Source organism: Ascaphus truei, chromosome 19, assembly GCF_040206685.1.
Source record: "Ascaphus truei isolate aAscTru1 chromosome 19, aAscTru1.hap1, whole genome shotgun sequence".
NCBI classification, from domain to species: domain Eukaryota; kingdom Metazoa; phylum Chordata; class Amphibia; order Anura; family Ascaphidae; genus Ascaphus; species Ascaphus truei.
Window position 1 is genome coordinate 14,932,304 of NC_134501.1, and position 20,416 is coordinate 14,952,719.

A 20,416-nucleotide genomic window follows, 5' to 3' on the forward strand; every position below is an offset into this window, starting at 1 on the left:
TATCTTTTGATGGGACCAGTGTGTATCCTTGTGTTCCCGGCTTCTGAATTACTGTACAAAGGGGGGAGGGGGGGAGGCATACACAGTGACATACAAAAAAGAGACATGTGTTGTAAATCACTTGAAATATATCTCTGCTACTAATTAATTTGTACAAATAGACGACTGTCTCGCTGTTAAGTATTCGCCGGGGGCATTGGCCAACGAGTTAAAACTTCCCAAAGGCAAAATATCTGACTTGGCAAAATGTAATGCAGCAAAACCAAATAGGATGTTGAATGCTAAATGTAGGACATGTTATTAACCCCATCTTAGTTAGTGTCTCGCAGTAAAGTCAAGTCTGTCATAGTGATGTTCATGGAAATGTATAACCTGATGTAGAGTTATGTCATGTGATACATATTACAATGCATTTTCATTATATAACTTCTTTGTTTGTGGTTATGTGTTACATTCTTCACCAAGCGGGGTCGTTGGTCTTTCACCAGGGGGAGAGTATAGCCTATATCCCCGGTTCCTCCCCGGTTCCCCGCTTACCTCCGCTACAGCGGGGGAATCAACGGAGCGATGCGGTAGTGTCAGGGAGGCGACTGAGTTGCCGGAGGCTCCCTTTGCAGGGCTCCGCCATCTTGAGAGTGCATGCGCATGCGCAGTGGATTGCGCATGCGCAGAGGACCTCCTAGAGGTCGCAAATACATAATAGGCTCTGCGGGGACTACAAACCCCATCATGCACCGGGGCTGATAGATCACATGCAGCCAGACAACTAATAGGGCTGCAGAGATTATGGAGCAGCTGGATTGATACATTTGGTATGCTGAGGAGACCACGCCAGTAGGAGCTGGGACAAGGAAAGGGTATAGGGTGTGTGTGCAGGGAGTCTGTGGCCCCTGCACTAGACCAGAGACCCCCATAGGCCCCAGCTAGGTCCCGACTCCCCGAAGCTTGTGGTTGCTGCAGGGACAGGCCCATTAGATAGGGATACTACCCCTGTAGTGCCAAGTGTGAGGGACACAGCGGCAAACAGGCAATCCGGTGGTCTGGGACCAGATCACCCCACAGATAAGAGTCTCTCTTCAGGGTGGGACCCTCCAGCTGGACACCACCCCATGTGGAGGAGGACTCATCGCTGATCACGACGGCGTGGGACCGGACAGCCCTTTATCTTCAGTCGCGCTACCGGGTGCTGGAGTACCCGGCAGGTATCCTTTAACACAGGTTGTGGGCAGCGCTGTCGCACACATTGGGTGTTGACTCTTGTGGACACCAGGGTGATTGGGTTCCCAGGGGCACATCAGGACTTTGGCGGGATATCCCATCCGAGTGTGGACTTTGTGTTGGAGGACACTGTGGGGTTACGGCCGTGCGTGGCCTATTTGGTGGGGGTGTTATATTGTTGTTCCTTTTTTACATACATGCAGTAAACCGTTATCTTTTTCAGTGTGTGTATTATTGCATTGGGTCCTGTGACGGGGTTATCCAACATAGTACGATCCCACACAGGTGGAGGCGCTGTCACCAGATGGATCAGGTACACCCCAGACTCCAAGCAGCGGAGGCTCAGGCCTCCTGTGAGCCACAGGTAAACCACTACACACACAGTAGCCGCCATATCTCCCATAGGGTGGGGGAGACTGTGCTACATTAGGATTACCCAAAGAGTTTCCAAGCACACACATTGTCAGGCCCTGAAGAATCTGAGCCCACGACCTCAGCATTCCAAGTCAGTGGCTCCTGCCTTGAGCTAAATCAGCTGCTGGACAGCACCACTGCTGCTCCAGTATATTCCTGAGCTCGCAGTCTGCTACAGCTGCACCTGCTACCAATGAGCCTATTTGATATTCCCCTTGGGTTCCTTTAAAAGCTGGGCGTTTCCTGCTCCCTGTTGCCAGATCAAGTTGGTTGTACCATCTTGTTCCAGCCTTGCTACCTTGTTTGTGACCTGCAACCTACTGACCACGGCTTGTCGGACATTGCTCTTGTTCGCAGCCTGTCCTGCTCTGACCTTGCACCTCCCTCATCCTACTACGCTCTGCCTGTTTCCTGATCCAGGCCTATGTTGCACAGCTCATCTCAACTGCTACGCCCTGTGCTTGGCAAAGACTCCAGCCACCGGGATCCGCTCTCCCACTCAGAGCCTACTGTGTTCCTGTGCCTAACACACATTAATGCACGTGTGGGACTGAGCTTCAATCTCCTACAATTGCAAGCAGTATATTGAATAAGGGGCATTGAGATTAATAGCCTTGATAACTAAGGGCTGCTAAGAAAATGGGCAATAAGGTGCCTTTCGGCTCAGCACCATTTAGGAAATATGGCACTTAATGTTTAACGGAATGGCACCAATGTTTCATATTATGAACCCAATGCAAAATGTACACATGTATATCTACAGGAGCTCACGTTATATCTGGGAAGAATGTTGATTTGGATACAGTATCATAGAAATGGAGTTCTCCTAGACCGGTGTCTTCTAAAACTAAAATGGCCAGATGACTTCCCATCAGAGGGAGAAGAAAGTCCTGTTCTAGCTTTTCAGACTTTTTGCTAAACCTCTGACATGCCAAGGCCCTCTGATGTACAGGACCAAGTACTCCATGGGCAAATACTCATTTTTGGGGGAGGAGCGGGATGAACACTCCGACGGAGCAGCAAGCACGATCAAACAGAGGTGCAGTGGGTTCGGGTGGCACTCAGTACATCAGTATGCTTAGCGTGAAGACTCAAGAACCATTTCTCCTATACATGGAATGATTGTGCACGGCAACATAAGCAAGATTTCTAGCTGCCTCCAGTGATTACACCTACAGTATTGACATATTGTGGAACATCTGTCACCCTAGGGCAGGGGCGGGCTACTCCAGTCCTCAAGGAGCCAGCAACAGGTCTTCAGGATATCGCTGCTTCAGCACAGGTGAAATTGAAGACTGAGCTAGATAGATATAGTTTAAAGTAATCTGTAGATGTAAAACCCTTTGCTGCTTGAGAGGCCAGTAACCTGCAACTTTTACAGTCAAGATCCACAATCCAAATACATCCTGTACTTATACAGTAAGAATAATACATATATTTCATAGTGTTTTTCTCCCCTTGATACTCACATGGTACAGCAGCACTGTACAGCACCTACAATGTTACAGATACAGCCCCTGTTCTGCTGAGCTTGCAATCTGTTTGGTGTCTGGATAATAAGTGTCTTGCCCAAGTTCACAAAGAGCTGATGCAGGATTTGAACCAGGCTCCATTTGGTTTTCAGAGTCAGCGCCTTTACTCACTGAGCCGCTCGTTCAGTAGAAACGGTGTAATGTAGGAGAGACTGCAGCCTTCAATTATATAGCAAAGGCACTATGCAGAAGCAATTAATGGAGCTACCTTTCGCTTGGAAATTCAATTGCATTGCAACTGCTGCTCTGGGAAACATGTAATGCAAAGTGTGCAGAAGTAAATCAGGCTGTGCTAATGATCCTGTTAATGAAAGTTTTATTCCACTAAATCTGGAGAGAAGTGACAGAGTATGCTGTCAGAATGAAATCTTCACTAAACTAATCATCAAATATTAGGCAATCACTTGTCTTTATGGATTTGATGGCGGCGCAAGAGAAAGTGGAAAAAATGTATCTCTTCGTCGCCAACCGTGAGCAAATGTTGCTGCGTTGCTGGCCTCTTAGATTGTAAGCTCTTCAGGGCAGGGACTTCTTTTTATAATGTTTATTTGTATGTCTGAAGCACATATTCCTATTATTATGTCACGTGTATTACTGCTGTAACATGGGTGCCTTATATAAATAAAGATATACATAGAAACGCAAGAGGATACGGTTTAGTCAGAGAAAGAGGGAGAGTTTTTGCTAAGAGTTTGTGATAAATGCAAATTCAGTAACCTGATGGTTCCTTGTAGCAAGTACAACGGGCTTGGGAGCTGTTTAATGCAGCGTCTCTCAACTTGGATCTTCAAGGGCTACACACAGGCCCATTTCCTAGAACATGCAAATCATATGCAAAGTGTCTCCTCTCCAATTAAAAGTAATTACGGCTGTGCATATGCAAATTGGGATATGCTGGAAGGCTGACCTATTTGCAGCCCTTGGGTACTTGAAAGATACTGATAAAGGGCACAGTGAGGAGAGGGTTAGCACAATCCAATACAGGATAAAGACTTGGGAATCTTAACCCCTGTGCAGCCAAAGAGCGGAGTAATGCATTGCTGGCCTCTCAGGCAGCATAGGGGTTAATCCCTTTCTGACGAATGGGGACACGTGGGAGGAAATTCTCATTAGATTACAGTCATTGGATGGCAACTCCGATAACACGGCGATGTTACACACCGCTGGCTTTATGTCTCCCATTGTAATAGATTCTTCCCTAATTAGCTACACTGAGCTACACATATTGCGTTTGACGGATTCTGACTCAGTGGGTTTGTTTTAAGACAACAGTTTTCAGTATAGGGGTTTTTTCTAAAGTGAATTCTGACAATTGGGATAAACCCTACAATTATATGATAGCTACCTCTTATTCTATACATCAGCAGTGCACAAACTGGGGGGCGCGAGACTGAGTGCGGGGGAGTGCATGGTTTACAGAGGCCCCACACGCTAACCCGAAGGCACTTAAATTAAGTGTCGGGGGAGCTGCAGGGCCTCTGTAAACCTAACTTACCTTGCCTCCGGCGGCTTCATGGCAACGCGGCATCAAATGACGCCGCGAGATCATGTGACGTCACGTTGCTATGGAAACGTGATGACATGACGCCATAGCGGGGGAGAGGGAGGGTGCAGAGGTGAGGGGACCGCCGGCAGGGGAGCGCAGGGAAGAAAGTTTGCGCCCCCCTGCTATACATATTCCTCCTCCCTCTCTATGTGGTCTGCGTATCAAGAAAGAGATCTGTGTATCAAGAGAGGTCTATGTCAGAAAAGTCGATTTTTTTTCTGTCTGAAATGAAACATATTTATTAAGCGTATTCCCACTGTTGCAGAATTTGGTGCGCGCTGCGCTAGTATCTTGCGCTAAACAAAAGATGACCTATGCCACAAAGAGAATCAAGAAAAGTAACGCAAACCGCACATTTCATAATACATAGACCTGCACCAATCAACATCCGCCCCATTGGATTATAACTAAAAAAGACAGAAGGAAAGCTGAAAAGAATGAAGAACTCACCAGGGAGACGTCTCTTCAATAAAGATTTGATCACAAACTTCTGTGCATCGGCTGTTGAGGAGCATTGCGTTGAGGGTCAAGAGTTGGTGCTCGCGTAGGAGGGGGTGAAGACATCAGTGGTAAGATTGATTGTATGTTATTTAATTGTGCATTTTTTTTAGGGTGCCCATTGACTGCCAATGTGCTTATCTATGCCCCTTTAGGGCTGTAGATAAGCACAGTGACAAGCAACACATTTTTTGGCAAATGCTTCTTTTTATTTAATTGGTATGTATTGTATTTTGTGTTATTTTTTTTTGTAGGTTGCTGTAAGAGATGTGTGCAGAGGTATGCAATGGAGACCGTTTTTAAGGTGAAATTAAAATAAGGCTTTATTGCGCCTGTCCCTTTTAACACAGCAAAACATATGAAAACAACAAACGCCTATCCCTGTTTAAGGGCTAACTTACTTCCCCGGTCCCTTTCTCCAGGGCTGGAGGGATAATCCCATTACCACCCTATTCCCCAAAGTCTCAAGAGATACCTTAAAGCAGGTGTCCCTTCATGTTAGTCTCTGGTAGGTTCCTGGGTCCCCTGTGTCCAGGAATTTAGGTCTTTGGGTGTCTTGATTTCAGCAGAGCCTTTCTGCTCAAGACCTCTTTCCTCTTGTCAGCACCCTTGTGTACTGAGGAAAATCTCCTTCCTGTTTCTGGGAACACGTTTTTTCACAGAGCTGTGATTAGGCAGGTGAAGTGGTTGATTGCACACCTGCAATCAACCAGCACACTGCTGGATTAGAGGCAAGATTCTTCATAGGATAAGTCCCTGTTACAGTTGCCCATTCATTGTCAGTGTGGCAATCCATGCCCATATAGTGTGGGCATGGTTTACCACAGTCGCAATCAATGGCTTTATTGTGAAATGCTTGTTTTATTTAAATGGCATGTGTTTTATTTTGTGCCTGGTTTTTTTTGCTTGCCTATTCATTGCCATTGTGGCAAACCATGCCCATATTATATGGGCATGGTGTACCACTGTGCCAATCAATTTGTTTATCTGCATTTTTTTGTAATGCAATGTAATTAATTTTATTGAGTGCATTTTTTTTTATTGGTAGATTGCCCATTCATTGCTATCGTGGCAAACTATGGCCATGGTTTAACATTGCACCAATAAATGGGTAGCGGTGGGCAGGGATAGTTGCCCCGGGAATGGTGGTTAGGCGTCCCAGGTGGGTAGCGGGGCAGGGTGGTTAACCCCTTAATTACTATAGCGGTTACTAACCGCTAATGTGATTAAGGGGTTAGTGGCCATTAGTTAGTTTTTTTATTGTAATGTTGTGCCCACGGAGGACAATGACGTGGAGGACGGCGATGAGGACGGCCTTCATCCTAGCAGGGGTAAGTAGCGCTTTTATTTACTTTATGCTGGCTGAATAATGTTTTATTTTTAATGGGTAAATGCGCTATTATCTATATCTGAATAATAGTTATTTTGTCCATTACTGTACTGTATGTGTTGGGGAGGGGTATGGGGGGTTGGAGTAGAGAGGGTGGGTAGTAGGGTGCCCATTCACTGCTATTGGGGTTATCTTTGTTCCCATTGAGGGCATAGGTAGCCGCACTGGCAATCAATGGGTATATTGGCTAATATTGTGTTTTAATGTTTATTGTGGGTAGCGGGGGTGGGTTAAGGTGGTATTTGGCTCGCGGTGGGTGTTTACGCCTACCGGGTGGGTAGCGGGAGGGGTTAACCCCTTCATTACTATAGCGGTAGTAACCACCAAAGCAATGAAGGTGTTAACTCCTCCCGCAAGGCCTAGACACTCACCACGAGCCAAATACCACTTTCACCCACCCCCGCTACCTACAATAAACCGGGCACTGGTATTTAACCCCTTCATTACTTTAGCGGTTAGCCGCTATGGTAATGAAGCTGCCTGTACATGTATTTTTATTGCATTGGCTTGAAGCAGGGGGTCTCCAGATCTGGTTTTAATGTGTATCAGCTCCGGAGTCTCCCGGCATCTATCCGATGCAAGAAAAATACTTTTTTTTTCTATGTCCTACCGCAAATCCCATCTCGCCAACCTTGGGGTGGCTAGATGAAACTGGTGAGCAGCTCACTAGGTGAGAACCTCGATGTTCTCATCAAAAATGCGAGTAGGACCTGTTTTTGAGCTCCAGCTCGGTGTGTTTGAGCCGCAGCGCTGCTGCTCGGGGAGATGCACTTCCCGTACGAGTTTGGCAGGTCATCTGAGCTTTCTGAATAGCAACCTTGCCAAGTCGTATGGGAAGTGCTCAAAGAGCTCGATGAGTTAGTTATCAAAGCTACTAGAATAGGCTCCATAGAATGCTATGTGCACTGCTGGCCTTTCAGTCGCCTCCCCTCCTCTTTGTGTGACACTTTCCTTTGTATGGGCTTTCATTATAAAGAGGCTGTAAGCAACAAACAGGGATGAGAAGGGCAAAACGCTCTTTCCAAATAAATGTGATCCCCTGTCCCATTGTTTTATGCTGTTTGAGCATCAGTGACAATTAATCACAGCTCATATCTCCACTGGAGCCCATGAAGGCTACGCACTTTGTCCTTCTTTGAGTGGCCGTGTGAGCACCACTAAATACAGCGTTTGGGTAGATTTGTTCTGCATGGTCTGTCTAACTTTCCCTATTCCTTGCAGGCTGCTACATTAGTTCTCGAACATGAATAAAAAATGACTTCTACATCTTCACTCAGAAAAGAAGAACATTATGATAAATACAGAGTGGGGAGTTTCAAAGAGCAGGGCTCTGAATATTTAAGGATGATTTTATGCATTCTAATGTTCACTAACTCTGATACGATTCTGTTTGAATAGATGTAAGACTGTATTTATCGGTTTGCATTGTCACAAAACTACTCGGCAAAATACATTATGAATATTATTAATTTATAGAGTACCAACATAATCTGCAGAGCAGTACAATATGGTGGTAAAATGATAACATTAGCATACACTGGCATATTCGGTACGCAGGGCTCTGCTCCAAGGAGCTTACAATCTATAAGGAAGGAGAGAGTGGAAACGTAGAATGTAGTGGAAGAGGTTGGTGTGTTTCGTGGGGCTATTCTACTGCATTAATAACAAATCCTAGAGGTGGACAATGTGCAAAATGTGTCTGTAAATAAGGGGTAAATATCTCTGGGTAATTAGTGAATGATCGGCCGTTACGCTGGATATAGAATAAACCTCTAAGTGACAGCATTAGTCTTCCATCTTTCATTTCCTAACCTTGTGACTTCTACAGGGACATTGGTCTGGATCCCATCTTCATAATATTTCTCTCTTTTTCCAGGGATTGATCTTTTCCAGGAATTGTCCTAATCACGTATGGTCATGGACATGTCAGAAGCCACTTCATACCGATAGTCATGCAAGGTTGGTTGGAACTGCGGAGAGGTATCCACCAATGATCTTTCAGTGGACTATGTTTGTCTACAGTTAAGTTCTCGCTGAAAGAAAATACTAAGAAGCAACAACACAGCTGTTACACAACTAAAAACGCCACTATCTAAAGTCTCTAATGAATAAGATTGTAGCAAATGACATCAGCGAAAACTTGGCTTCACTATAGAGTAAACTGATGGTCCCCAAGGTGACATTTCAGCTGTTCAACAGATGTTTCCCATTCTTAACCTAGTGTTCTACATTCAACAAAAAACATTCTGCAGCGGAAGCTGGTCTTATTGTTTAGTAGGGAAGAGCTACAAGCATTCATGTGGTAATGAACAACTCAAAAAGTGTCTGAGATAATGCCAACAAGAACAACAATGCAGGCAGCTGGGAAATACTATATATGTACACTGTAGAAACCAGCTGGATTGAAGGGCCACTTTTGGGTTCCTAGAATGCATGAGAAATGCTGCAAAAACCCATGGATACAATTGATAAGTTGTTAGATAATTGCACATGAAGTTCTTCACTCTCTGTGACATTGAAACACTTTGCTAAATATTTCCCTTTCTAATTATCACCCTTGTCTGCCAGAGTCTTCAGTTTTCTGGTGTCAAACTAAAAGCCACGTCTCCTGGCCAACAAAGGTGACTTCTGAAACCCTTGAACCCAATGGCTTATATGTGTTAAGTCATGTCGGTACTGCCGGTTACCCTAATTTTAGCATCATTTCAATCATCGGAATAAACTTTCTGGGTATTCATTGGAAGAAAATAAAATGTTTGCACGAGGATAATAAAACGTGTGATTTGCTAAAACCTGTGTTGTACTGAAACACAGCCCTGATCTCTAACTATAAAAATGCTTTGCTTTGATCAGCCTCTAACTAGCATCTAAACACAATAACAATGTTAGGTGTATTTCATTATATCTGTTATTATGGTTTTATGCTGTTGGGAGAATCTTAGACCTAAATTTGCTTTACATATCTTATATTACGCAGGAACCATTCAAATGACAGAACGTCTGTTGCATGGCGGACTGCTTTTATTTTATTCCAACTACAGTACATGTTGCAGAATAGAATTTCAGGTTGTACACAGCTGGGGAGTGAAAGAGTCCGGTATTGATAATTAACAGCCTCACTGGTCCTATGGCAAGTTTCCCAGTGTGACTTTTCTTACTCATACACAAAATGTCAACGCATTGTCTGCAGGAAAACTCCAAATGTAGCTGAAGAATGTGAATGTGCTTTGCATGGTTAATTCCCCTGCATTGTTGCATGGAATCTCATGGCTTCATACCAGCTGATGTTGTGTTTTATAAACAGGAACAGGCCAACTCCCTTTGTATGAAATCACCGAACCAAACTAATTCCAAAGCGATGTTTGGTGCTGGTCTCGACTAAACATAACAGAATGAAATCCAGCATCTTTTCTGTACGGATATGTTGGCAGTTACGGAATAGTTTTCTCTGGACTCAGCCTTTCATTCCCACATTGGAATTAATCTCCCCTGATGCTAATCACAAACAAGACTGGACAAGATGAGATGGCCAACAGATCACCTTTGTTTGGCTGATGCCACAGATAATTTATTCACGGTCTGTCTGCGCCAAGTATTAACATCCAAACAGGTTCTAAATATAAAGCAATGGTTCCCAACGCCTATCCGCACAGCGCCACCGCAGCCATTATAGAGAAGGAATAATTAGTTAACGTCACCAAAATGGCAAATCACTAATACAGTACAACATTAACTTCTATTGTAGTGAATGGGAGTCAATGATCATTAAATATGCATTAGCAAATTGACAGTTTACTGTATAAAAGACCGAATTGTAAAGTCCCCTATAGCATCACAATTAACAAAAGGCATTAACTAAATAAAGAGGTTACATATTGGTGAATGTTTAAGTCAGATACAAAATACACATTATAATAGTCTACACACGGTTACATTTTGTAAATTAAATTGCTTCTATGGTAAAGGTGTTTTACTTCATTTAGCGCCTCAGTTTTAGATAAATAAGATTTCCCCTCCACATTCACAGGCATGGTGCCCAATCCCCCTCAACCCTCCCCCCCCCCCCCCCCACCCCCCACCACCACTTCTCCTGTCCTTTGTCAGAGACACACATATAATTATAATGATGCCGGAACAGCCACGTCAAGATTGGAGGACATAGAAGTCTCACAAGCGTCTGAATCTCAGACTCTCCCCCCTCCTAGCCTGGAAAGATAAGACATGTAATTTCCAAGGAAATACAAAAAAAAGTCAAACTCTTGCTTAAAGGAGGTAATGTTTACAACATGTTTTTTTTTGAGATGCTAAGAGTGACTCCCCCCTTTCATCAGCAATAAGTGGAATATTTATTTATTACCCCAACCATGGACTGACCAGAGTATTAGAGGGGTAGAAACATTGTTATAATATCAATGAAGGCAAGTGAAAGTGAAAACATCAGGACATTCAAGTGTTGCGTTTTCGTTTCCATATATATCATGTATTCTTTTTCTTTTAGTTCCTTATATTCTTCTTGATTGGTTTGGTTTTCTCCCAATGGATCTCGGTGATATAGAAAATGTTGAGTCCCAAACCTTCCTAAGAGAACGCTGAGAAATAAACAGCACTTAGGGGAGAGGCACATGGATTTATACATAAAAGATGCCACATCTGTGAGAATGCAACGGCCATCATAACCATATGCTACTGTAAAATATACTGTTTTCATGATTTAAAGGAATAATCCACGACATAAAAAATGAGTCTAGAAAGCACAAAGTGCACAAAGTATTCCTCTCATACCGTGCCCTGTTCTCACAATATCCCAAATGATTCATGTACTTAATTTTAGTGGAAAATGAGATTAAATATTTCAAACTTCCAACAATTTTAATGCTTCATCTTCCATTTTCGGGTGGAATTAATCTTGGCTTAGTCAAACTTGATCTATTGTAATAGGACTTCTTCGTACAGCTCTATACAATTAAGATTGTTTTGGCTGGGAATAAGAGTTTCTATTACCACTCACATCACTCATGCCCCAAAATAGCCCTGTACTGATTCCATTTTAGCAGTCCCATTAATCTGGGGCAGATTTGTCACGCTATCTCATAATAAAATGGGTTCATATCTCTCGGTTTTATGAAGTATGGTGGTACAGTACTAGTAGTTACAACGCATACAGTGTGTTACAGAGTGATGTTAACTCCTTCATTGCTGGAGTGTTCCCTGTCTACCCAGCAGAGAAGAGTTTAACTAACGCTGAGCTCCCCTCCCCCATTGAACCCCCTCTCATTAAACCCCATAATTTGCCACAAAGGCCACAAACACATTGTGGTATAAAAGGGGTTAAAATGGTTCCTGTAAATAAATCTCTCAATTTGTCCGATTTCATTTAAAAAAAATATTAATAAGTGAGAAAATATTCGATACCAACGAACAATAGAACAGCTTTCAGATTTGACTCTTAATTATGTAAACCCAACAATTTCCACGTATATATTCATTTTTGTGAACATGAATGTGTTTCTTTAGCACAATACCATGTGAATCATATTCTGCAAATGAATTAAAAGCCAAATATGAAGCCATTTCTGATAACAAAACTAAGACATACAATAATTGCCTGGATAGCTTGCATTATAAAGATAGTAATTACATGTAATTATATATTCTTTAGACCATTTAACACTGATGTGCCCGTCTTACCGTTTTATAAATTAGATCACCGTTTTTAAATGCATAATATATTAATAATATCAAGTGTATTGGTATTTATCCAATGGAAATGTAGTGGTTGATTTAACGTTACATTTGCCCATTGCATAACTGTAGCAGTAATGCACAATAGAGAAGATATCCACAGGGAACAAAGCGGAGCACAGCTATAAAAAAAAAGTGGGGCTAGACACCAGCAAAAATGATGTTAAAAATAATCTTTAATCCATGGCAGGCACTGTGGGGAACAATCAGGCAAAAAACTCTGACGCGTTTCGGGCTTCTTTGCTGACCGTTCAGCGTGATGCACCCAATTGGATGAACTGCCTACTGACCGAGTACTCTTTTCTTCCTACTTATGCGGATTTGAGGATATTGACCACTACATGAGTGCTACTCCAGGGTGACTTTTTTCCTAGTGGTATATCATACAGGACTGTCCTTCTACCAGACGGCAGTCTGATACCCAATCATGGAACGCTACATTTCATGTCCCCATATAGGAGATTACATTGCACACTAGGTCCATGAGTCTCACTAGGCTTTATTATAGTCCATCTACTATCTAACTCAGTGTATCGTTCAGGACTCTATTGAGATATATGTACCCTCTGTATACTGAGCACCGATTTTTGGAACGTGTTCCTGTTTGCTTATTGTTATGCACAATAGCATTAACAAGCCGTGGCATTGGGGACCAATAAAGCTTATAAACGCAGCTACATTGTTCCACGTTCATGTCTGGCTTCTATATGGCCTATGTACAAAGCGTTGCAAACAAAATCGGCCCATGTCAAACTCTATTTCAGTGTCTCATGTGCACCTATGTATCAAGCTCACATTTCTCCAGGTACACCCATTTATTTTGGTGCGCAGAAATAAACTGCGCTTGGCGTACAGAGGTTATTGCTACTTACTAAAAAAAGAGTATTTCTGTGCGCCCCCAAAACAATTACAAGTGTGTCAGAAACGGCTGCTAAGATCATCTTGGCGTAAACCTGAGAAAGAGTTAATAGTGTTACTGCTGAATGAAGTTACGTTTTTAACGCAACACGGATGTTTCATTATATAGGTTAAAATTGTTATTATTTTCACATTATGGCTATTATAAATCATATTACACTAATGAAACCCCCCTTTGGGATTACAAGGGCCTTAAGGGGTTAACTGTGTGGGCTCACACAGAGTAACGCCCCTTTCCTATCACATGGTGCTCACGGTGAATCGATTATATATAGTTCCTATGTTTAGGATAGAGTAAGGATTCCCTTATATTGTTTTATAATTAGGGAATGTACCCTGTTTATATAGAGTCCCACCAACATGGTTTTATACTAATACCAAGGTATACAGAGAGACAGACTATGCCCAGAGGGGGCTCCACACACCGCAACCCATAGGCATAGACAAGCCCCACCAGAGAGTCCTTCGCTGGTTCTCACCCAGAAGGCCACATAGTGGCAGGCCGCCCTGAAGTGAGGAGGCTGATCACAGAGGGAGTAGTACTAGGCCCGTCAGGGGCCCTGTGGATATGGAGCGCTGCTGAGCAGAGAGACTCTGTAGAGGTTGCCGAGCAGACTCTACTCTATAGAGTAGTTACAAAGCCTCAGCAGCTTCCTAGCGGGCCGAGATGGGAGCTGCTAGGGAAGCCAAGCACAGAGTATAGGCCAAGGACACTCAACTGGAAATACAAGATGGCCTCTGTATACTAAATGTGAGACTGTACCAACAAGATAATAAAGCTGCTGCTTACCAACGCCCATCCTGCACTCAGCCTGCACACTGAATAAGGTAATGTATCCTGAGTAGCTTTACCACAGACACTGATGTAACCCCACTAAGGGCCGAGCAGGGAAGGGTACACTAATAATTCATATTTACCAATAATAGTTCTGAATAAAAAATACACATAAATCTGTTTCAATTTAAATGGTATAAATCAGGCATTCAGCACAAGATATACATCAAAACTGCCTTTTTATGCATATTATGACAATTACATGGGACGCACGTTTTTTAATGTTCGTGTTCCTTTTCATCACTGAAATTTTGATGCACAAATGTAAAAAAAAAAAAAAAGAGTAGTACATGGAAAAAACGTAGTACATGTTCTTTTCGTGTCTGATGCGTGGATTGCATCAGTTGTATGTTATATGCTATAGGCCAGGGGTGTGCAAACTGCTGATGGGCGTGACATTTTCTGGGGGGGGGAGTGCGGCGCTTACAGAGGAACAGTGCTATTCCCCACAACATTTAAATAAATTGACGGGGGAGCGCGCGACGCCTCTGTATGTCTCTTACCTTTTCTCCGGCGGCTTCTGGCGACGCGTCGCCACGACAACACGCAGTCAAACAGCAACACGTTGCCATGGCAACATGCCGTCAAATGACGCTGCCGATGCCAGAGAAAAGGTAACGGGCGGGGGGTTGGGGGCGAGCATGGGGGGATAAACAAAACAGTTTGTGCCCCCCTGCTTTAGAGCTTTCCAAGGGACTGACAATACATTTATACATCAGCTTAATAACACCCTTGCAATGCCAGAGTAATGTGTGAGCATTAAAAAGTGTCACACAATCCCTCAGACTGCTCGCCTTGTGCTGAAGTTTTCCCAGTAAGGCTCACTAATGAGATGAGTATAATTTCCGCCTCAATTAGTGTTCTCTGTGCTGGCAACTTCTTCATTGTATGAAAATGACCATGAAGGGAGTTTTATGCAGATTTGGAGGTGCAGCAATTAATAGCAATTTCTAGTACATTTTGGGCATGATCTTTTGCTTGTGCAGATAGCCGTGTGGGGTCCTTATAAGCGTCAGATAGTAGCTGGTTATAAAGCAGTACAGGGTAAGGAGATAGAGAAGCACACAAAGCCACTTCTACTGCAGACACCTGTAATAATTTAAGCAATAAAACAAATGTAAAGATAATGCACTCGCGCCTATAGTTATTTAAACTAAGCACATATAGAAGCGTCTCTCTCGGCAGAGATCGCTGACAGGTGCAGAGACAGCTTACCTCATGTTTGGGGAGACTCAGAGTACTCTCCAGTTGCTGGATTCGTCCCTACACGTTTCACAACCGTACAGACGTATTTCTTTTGCTGCTAATTGTGCTCCCTGTGTATCAGCTTGTGATTTGGAGATTGTTAATGAGAGGAGATAAGGATGATTTATATTGCACACATAATACCATGTGATGTATCTCTGCATTACCAAAATCTGCTAGTTTTGAGGTTTTGTAAACTTTCATGACAATCTGCATCAAAAGAAGAAAACGCTTACATTGGATGCATATGCAAAATTACAGAGCCTCAAAACAAATCTATAATTTTTTACATCACTACTTTTAATACTAAAACGTTCTCATACAGTATGTATGGGTCCCCTATAGGAGATGCTTAGTGCTGGGTAGGATTGCTTTTTAACACAGACAGACGTATGGACAGAAGTGTGCCTTTATTTATGCACTGACAGTCCTTAAAGCACGGTTTTTCCATATCAGCAGTATATCACAGTATGTGAGAATGTAGGAACAGATGTAACCAGCCTTAGGGTTCCAGCAGTCCGAATTTCTCTCCACTTCCCTCCCCCCACAGTGAGAAATTCTTTGTGGGGGGGGGGCAACCGATTCGGCAGAACGGTTTAACTGTCCCCGAAACCCCCCACGTTTACCTCTTATTCCCGAGTCCCCCCCGGGGACAGTAAGTCTCTCCATCTGGGAGAAGGAGCGGCTCAGTGAGTAAAGACACTGACCGCCACTGAGTTTGAAGGGGAACCTGGTTCAATTCCCGGTGACGGCTCCTTGTGACCGTGGGCAAGTCACTTTATCTCCCTGTGCCTCAGGCACCAAAAACATAGATTGTAAGCTCCACGGGGCAGGGACTGTCTGCCAAATGTCTCTGTAAAGCGTTGCATAAAACTAGCAGCGCTATACAAGAACATGCTATTGTTATTATTATCTGTATCTTTGTACGTTTGAGTGTGCATGTGCAAATCTGTGTGTATATATATATATATATATATATATATATATATATATATATATATATATATATAATGTATCAAAATATCAATGCATCTGTTTTCAGACTATAGGTCATATTTACTTAGCAGTACTAAGGCATATCACAGCCCATTCGGCAGAGCATCAGCAGCTGGCATTGGTGGTCAGCAGATTTAAATAGCAGAGACCACCATTAAAACATGTGGTTTGCCCTGTGTGGCTGTTCCATTATTTCAGAAAGACATTCTGCAGAATTCCAGCTTTACATTGATCTGAGCAGCACTGCATCAGTAATTTTCCATCTGTATTTCCCCCGAAACAAAAGAAACATCCAAGGTTTTTCACAATTAAATATATAACTACCGTGTATGATGAAAACAAGATAGTAAAGGAGATTGATAGAGATATTTGGATAACAAATATGTGAACAATAGACTGCACACGTGTAATCATCTGAGTTTCTAATTGCATTTTTCCTTCCAAATTTGATAGCTCCGGAAGGTTTCCGAATGTATAAATCTTTTTCCGCACACTACACGAAGTTCAGAAATGATTACAAAATCTTTAGCAGAGTGACTTCAACCAAGTAGATTAAAATCTATTAAATACAAGCAAGGTGCTAGGAGTACAGCTGGGCAGTGTCACTTTTTTAGACATTTGTTGTCGTTTTGTGCAGATTGGCCTTTCAAATCTCACACACAGCATCATGCCATCATTTTGGTCTGTTACCTTTCTGCACGCAGGTTCCCTCCGATGATCTCCTGTCACTTCCTATTGCCAAATGAAGAAATGTATTGGCTAGTTTGGGAAGTCATGACATCTGTAGGGATAATCAGCTTTCACGCTGAGTTCCCAGCAGAGTCCTCAATTTTCTAAATGGAGGGCACTGTTCTCGCTCCTGATAGATGGAATATATATGTTTCAACTCAGTGGTCACAGCTTCGGAGGTATAAAATATCCTGCTTCCAGAAGTTACCATAGAGACAAGATATTCATAACTCCATCCTGATGTATTGAATGGGCCCGCTAAGCCAGCGTCGGTGTATTATACAGTGTTTAAACCATGGCTACCAACCTCCTTCCGGTGGCCTGCCCCTTCCCGTTGACACAACACACCCGCCGGCTAACCCCCCCTCCCCTCGACAACTCTGCCGGCAAAACTGGAGTTAAAGAAAGCACCACCTGAATTAAAAGGATTGTTAGATTGTAAGTTCTCCGGGCAGGAATTTTACTTAGCAAGAAACCCGGTACATAGGGAGGACGCCCATCCCAGACCTACAGCCCGGGACATACCGAAAACATATAGGGGAACGACAAGGAAGACCAACAAATGGTGGGAAACATGAACGAGAGCAGGAAAGATGGCTGCCATGGTATTAGGGTCTGTTTGCCATAGTTTGTTTAAAAAGGGCGGATTTTAATTCATTTCTGAATGGAAGTAACGCTTCCTGATCTCTTAAAGCTGCAGGGAGTTTATTCCACAGTTGGGGCGGTTCTTGGTAACGCTCTCCCTCCCACCTGCTTTATTGACCTTAAACCGTGGCTCAAGCAGTTGAGGGGCGATGGCCGATCTGAGAGCCCGATTAGGGGTGTTACCGATTTAGGTAATTCTGAAGGTAAGGGGGGGGGGGATACTCCATGGATAGCCTTAAAAGGTAGGGGTCAAGGTCTTAAAATGAACCCTTTGCGCCACCGGAACCAGTGCAGATCATGTAATGCAGGTGAGATGTGGTCTCTCGTTGCCTCGCTTGCTATAAGGCGGGCAGTGGCATTTTGCACCAGCTGCACGGCTTTGATATTATATTTTTGGAGACCCATGGCAGAGAATTTGGTAAATTCAGTCTGGAGAGGACCAAACCCGGTGCTAATACCTGTAGATTATTGTTTTATATTGTTAGAGGAAGGAAGTACCAAATGTGCACAAGCTCATCAAAATGGGAAATATATAGAGAAAAAAAGGGAAGAAAAAAAAACACAATACAGGCATACCCCGGTTTAAGGACACTCACTTTAAGTACACTCGCGAGTAAGTACAAATCGCCCAATAGTCAAACGGCAGCTCACGCATGCGCCTGTCAGCACGTCCTGAACAGAAATACCAGCACCCTACCTGTACCGAAGCTGTGTGCAAGCGGGGAGTCTATAGAGCATGTTACACATGGGTTATTTACATCAGTTATGCACGTATATGACGATTGCAGTACAGTACATGCATCGATAAGTGGTGAAAAAGGGATTGCTTCAATTTAAGTACATTTTCGCTTTACATACATGCTCCGGTACCATTGCGTACGTTAATGCGGGGTATGCCTGTAGTATAATACTGTATAAAACAGTCAAGGTAAAAAAGTAATGCACTCACATTGGACGAGGTTAAGCGAGCATTTTGGTTGCTATGTATAACCACACTGATGTTCAGGAATCTCCGCTGGCAGGATATATCTGGTGGTGTAGACCTTCTCCAATGGCCGGACTCGCAGTGTTAGTGCAGGCTCCTCAGCAGCAGGAAATTCCCAATAAAGAGATATTACACAAGATAGTGTAATACTGTATATAAAAAAATATTCAAATGCTCAAAGCCAAATGAACACTCACATTATAGTGAAAATAAGAAGACTTATGGTTGTTAAAGTGACCAACTTATACAGGTTGTACTGGAATCGCAGGAAAATTCCAAAAAACAGTAAAGGACGCAGGAAAAAAGGAAATAAATCTTTATAATATAAAAACAAAAACCAGGAGGCCACAGAAGAAGTCTTTTCAAGACGAAATGCGTTGGGACTTTATTTCACCCCCCTACAGATAGCAGGAGACCCTTGGGAGCTGTCTGGAGCACTGTCACCTTCTCTTTCCTTAGTCCCTGGTGTATGGCCATCACTGGGGTTTATTGGGAGTTGGGATCCAGTTGTTTTCTGCACAGCTTTTGTGGCCTTCTGGTTTTTGTTTTTATATTCTAAAGATTTATTTCCTTTTTTCCCTGCGTCCTTTTCCTGTGTTTTGGCATTTTCCTGCGATTCCAGTACAACCTGTATAAGTTGGCCACTTTAACAACCATAAGTCTTCTTATTTTCACTATAATGTGAGTGTTCATTTGGCTTTGAGCATTTGAATATTTTTTTATATACAGTATTACACTATCTTGTGTAATATCTCTTTATTGGGAATTTCCTGCTGCTGAGGAGCCTGCACTAACGATGTGAGTCCTGCCATTGGAGAAGGTCTACACCACCAGATATATCCTGCCAGCGGAGATTCCCGAGTATCAGTGTGGTTATACATAGCAACCAAAATGCTCGCTTAACCTCGCCCAATGTGAGTGCATTACTTTTTTACCTTGACTGTTTTATACAGTATTATACTATTGTGTTTTTTTTTTCTCCCTTTTTTTCTCTATATATTTCCCATTTTGATGAGCTTGTGCATTTGGAACTTCCTTCCTCTAACAATACAAGTGGCTCAGAGCGAACCCATTTGCGGTCCGGTGCGGCACCCATCAAGGAAATCTACATAGTTGGACTAGTACGTATCCTTCCAGTTCACAGCTTTTTTTGCGCTTATTCTTTTCCCTTTACATTATTTTTTTATATTGTTTTATATTCCCTGTATTGTTCCCTTTGTAAAGTGCGGTGTAAATGTCGGCACAATAAAACTAAAATATACAAATACACCAACAAATGAAATCCAATTAAATAGGATATGTTCCTTCAATAGAACTGGTGCAGTTTTTGTTCACAGTTTTGCACCCAAGCCTCTTTCATAAATAGGCTCAGCCTTCCAGCATCAACAGCTAAGGAAAAATTGGTGCAATCAGTTTTATGAAAGAAAAAAAGATCCAGTGTAGGGTAACAGTCCTAAAAACGATGGGCGCCAGTCGACAAGGTAACATATATAAAAATATAATAGAAGATCAGGAACAGGTTCCAAATATCAGTGCTCAAAGTCCATAAGGCAAGTACAATAATGTAAATCACTTGAAGTATAATATAAACTTGCTTGAAGATAGATCATGGAAGCCTCTGTGAGTCCCTATGACTAAGGCCCCGTCCATGGATAGTGCTTGCAGGCGGAGGCGCGCTTACGCTCGACACTGAGCCCCTACAGCCGCAATGAGAGCGGCTTTA

At 42.9% G+C, this 20,416-nt stretch overlaps 1 long non-coding RNA gene across 2 annotated transcripts in view; it reads right to left on the bottom strand.

Moving 5' to 3' along the window:
* Window positions 1-10,682: 10,682 nt before the first annotated feature.
* Window positions 10,683-20,416, bottom strand: part of LOC142469927 (uncharacterized) — a 43,444-nt gene continuing 33,710 nt past the window's right edge. For both annotated transcript variants that reach the window (XR_012789126.1, XR_012789125.1), the window contains one exon: window positions 10,683-11,187. This is a non-coding gene — a long non-coding RNA (uncharacterized LOC142469927). The remainder of the gene's footprint in view (window positions 11,188-20,416) is intronic.